Raw genomic sequence first — 4211 nt, forward strand, 5'->3', positions numbered from 1 at the left:
ACATAAAAATTAAACACAAAAATTAAACATGAAAATAAAACACAAAAAGTAAACACAAAAATTAAATGCTAAAATGCTACACAAAAATTAAATATAAAAATAAAGAGATGGAACGAGTGCACCGTGATTAAATATTAAAATTTAAAAAAATTGCCCAAAATATTACTCCAAATTCTTGACGAATTAACTTGAAGCTTGAAACTTGCTCTAAAAATTTGCCCCAATACTTGACACATAGTTGATTATGAGAAAATTGAGAGAATAATATAGATAGAATGTAAGAGATTAGAGAGAGAGAGAGAGAGAGAGAGAGAGAGAGAGAGAGAATAATAGATTTGTGTGGGAAAAAACGAAGAAGGATGGAGGGTATTTATAGTTAAAAATAAGGCCAAAGTATAATTTAATAAAATTAGGAGCTAAATTAAAAGTTGGAGCGCGGGGGGAGGGGGAGGGGTAGGGGGTAGGGACCATTTTTGGCCGTTGCCAACGACTATTCTTTGAAAATACAACCTTTGGTCAACGACTCTTTAAAAAAAATAATTTTTCGTGGGCTACCGGGCCGGTCCACCAGGACAAAATGGGTGACCCGTCCCATCCCTCGTCCCTTTAACCCCATTTCTCATCCCACTTAAACTTGGCGGGCCGGGATCGGGATGGGCCGGGTCGTCCCATCCCATTGGACAGGCTTAGCTGGCAAGGGTATTTCAAATTCAAATTTTGGGATTTAGCTTAGTTTTACCATTTTTTAATTTTGGAGAACGAGAGAAGGAGATTTTGAAGAGGTATTTCACCATAATAATGAGGATAAGTAATTTTTACTTGAATATGATTATATATATTGATTTTCCATGGATTTCTACACCTAAACACATGGAATTTAAGAATGAAATTTGGGATTATTTTTTACAACTTAAGAGAGTATAATTTGAGATTTTGGACATCAATTTTGACTTGAATTTGGGAACTAATAACATATTTGTACTTATGGGGTTATGGGTCAATTGGATCTAGTCCTAGACTCGAGTTTTGTCCATGTGGGCCCGACTTAACTTTTATTGACTTTTTGAGATTTGATTAAAGATTGAAGCTTTATTGTTTGGAAGTAATTCATATGATTTTATTTGACCTTATTGAGTATTATTTTGCTAAATTTGATCCGGTTGAAAGGGATTTCTAAAGAAAAAGCGGTTGCGGAAGGTTGAAGCGATCAGCCGAAGAGGTAAGTCTCTTGGCTACCCTTGTTAAGATGAAATTCACCTAAAATGGACTGGATTGCTATGTGTTACTTGAGTTGGAGGTAGTTTATATGTGAGGTGACGGGCGTATATACACGGACCAAGTTTATATCATGATTTTGGTAGTTTTAGGCTTCTTTACCTTCTTTTTTTTTAATTATGTACCCTTCATGACACATGCTTTACTTGATTGTGTAACTACGTGGGCTTTATAATGATGTTAGAGATCATGTCTAAACTTATGGTTCCTTATTTGGGCATGATGACACATTCTTGATATGTTGAGCTATTTTGCTTTAGCTGTTGTCATACTTCATTGTCAGAACATACATTTACATATTTATTTATATGTCCTTGTGCACCATACATATATTATCTCACACACATATGCATATGAATGCAGTTATATGAGCTGAGTTAGGGTACGATGGTATATTCTGTGCGGATTGATATAATTATGGTACTGCGAAATACTTTGGCACATTGAGACATATGAGCAGATTGATGACTAATTTTTAAGCTATTGAGAATTATGTTGAATTGGATTGCACGCCACAATGGTAGCTTTTGGATATAGATTTGTTCCTCCGGAGTCAAGTGATCATCCATGTTATATTGGGCCTTATGAGCGCAAGAACATAGAGTTGTTCTTAGTGAGGGGCATTTATGCCAGGCACCCGTACATTGCTGAGTGTGTGTGATTATGAGGGGCACTTGTGTGCCAGACAAACGAGGTGTACTGAGTGTGTATGGATTGGTACTGAATCTATGAAAAGATTGAGTTTATATATATATATATATATATATATATATATATATATATATATATATATATATATATATATATATATATATCGTGCAACCATGTAGGAGCATTCCTTTATTTGCTATTTCATGCACATTGTTATCTTATGTGGACTCGATGAAAGAATTTTGCTTTGATCATTATATATGAGAAGCATTCTTATTATCTTCTTTGATTGTAATTTATATTACTGGTACTCACTGTTTCGAATCTGTTCCTTCTCTTTATTTGCACTTACTGATTATTTGATTATGGAAGTAAGTATCTTGCTGGTCAAAGTCTCATCACTACTTATTCGATGTTAGACTTGAACTTATTGAGTACATTAGGCCATTTGTACTCATACTACACTTATGCACTTCTTGTACAGATTTAGGTGTTGGTTCCAGTGGAGACTCAAGATAGTGCTACATATCCGTTCACAGACCCTTGAAGTTGCATTCCTCTATTTGATTATTACAATTTATCTATTCAGATAATATTGTAAATTTATTCTAGACCGTTGTATTTTATTACTCTTAGAAGTTCATGTAATCAGTGATACTAGATCTGGAAATGTGGTATTGTATTGTGCTTGGTTATAAGACTTAGCCTTATCTATAATATTACTGAACTTGTTTAGACTTATTATATCTATGCTAATGACTTTGATTAATGTTTGAGATTGTTGGTTCGCCTAGACGGTGTGTTAGATGCCATCACATTCATTGGTAGGTTTTGGATCGTGACATATCCTTAGCGTGGCCTAGTCGTTTACAATAGTCACAAAATGTAGGGACATATTGGTGTTAGGAAAATTGTTGTTGGGAGAATAATTAGTGCAGAAGTTGGCATTTCATGTGGTATTAACATGAATGGAAGTGAATTCAACTTCTAGTTAGTTAAAATGCCTTATTTCCTGCTGTTTCTCATCTTGTATCAACAAAGAGAAAGCATGTGTCATTGACGGTAAGTGATTCATCATAAGAATGCTCCCACGCACCACTGTATAAACCTCATTTAGGCCCATGAAAAGTTGAATAAGCCGACTATCCTGTTTGGCTCTATGCATTTTCTCCTTGGCCCGTATGTACAACAATAATTGTATTGTATTTTGTTACTTAAAGTATTCAATTATTCACAAAGCTTCTTTAATTTAGTGTCCTAGTTGTTGATGTCAAGGATTACCTGATACAAATCATTTATTTCTTTCTGAATTTGATACAACCTAGCACTATTAGTTTGTTTATAGAAATCCACCAATTCTATTCACAACTCGATATAATCATTGACGAACTCTATACTGTCTGAAATATCTTTGAAAAAAGAATTTAAAATTCATGAAGTTACCATATCATCAGATCATTTCTAATAACGAAGCTAAGGAGACTGAGGATCTGGACGTCTACACTTGCCATTGATGAAACTTAATTTGTTCGTTATAGATAAAGCTCTCAATACTCTTGGTCTTCAGGATCGATAGCCAATGCCATTGAAAGGAACTAGAAAAAGTATAACAACCGGATTATCACATGAATGCAAATAGAGAGGATCACTCGGATCAACTTCGCTACTCACAATAACGGCGACACTTGTATCAACAACGATCGCATCCAGTTGATCAACAACAACCATGAGAAGAAAAAAAAACAAAATTGATGAGGAGAAACAACTAATTGCATTAAGAAAAAGAATGAGTTGAACTCTAATATTGTGATGGAAGCGGAGAATCACCACTACATGAATCGATCGAAATAGGGCAAGATAAAAGATGAAGAAGCGAGAAAACCCAGATGAGAGAGGAGGAATTAGGAGCTCCTGTGCTCTGATACCAAAAGTGCTTTCAGTTGATGAATGCTAAATAAGTAGAGAATATGCAAATGTATTTTCTCACCTTTACCTTTATATAACATGAGCTGAAATGAATTGGAGTCACATGTTTTATGTCTCTTTTTGCTCTTCTATTTGCCTAAATTTAGAGAATTATTCTTTATTTTCACTAAATTTATTTTGGTCCTTAAGTTGTAACTTGTAAAAATGGTATTTTTTTTCTTTTCAAAAGCACAAGTTTTTAGGATTTCTGGACGATATTGTAAGGTCCCATAAAATTTTACCTAAAACCCTGGGTTTCGTGGTGCCGAAGTAGACTTATGTGTTGACGATTGTAGCTTTTTGGGTTGAACAGTGCGTTG

This window comes from Nicotiana tomentosiformis, chromosome 8 (genome assembly GCF_000390325.3).
Source record: "Nicotiana tomentosiformis chromosome 8, ASM39032v3, whole genome shotgun sequence".
Taxonomy (NCBI): domain Eukaryota; kingdom Viridiplantae; phylum Streptophyta; class Magnoliopsida; order Solanales; family Solanaceae; genus Nicotiana; species Nicotiana tomentosiformis.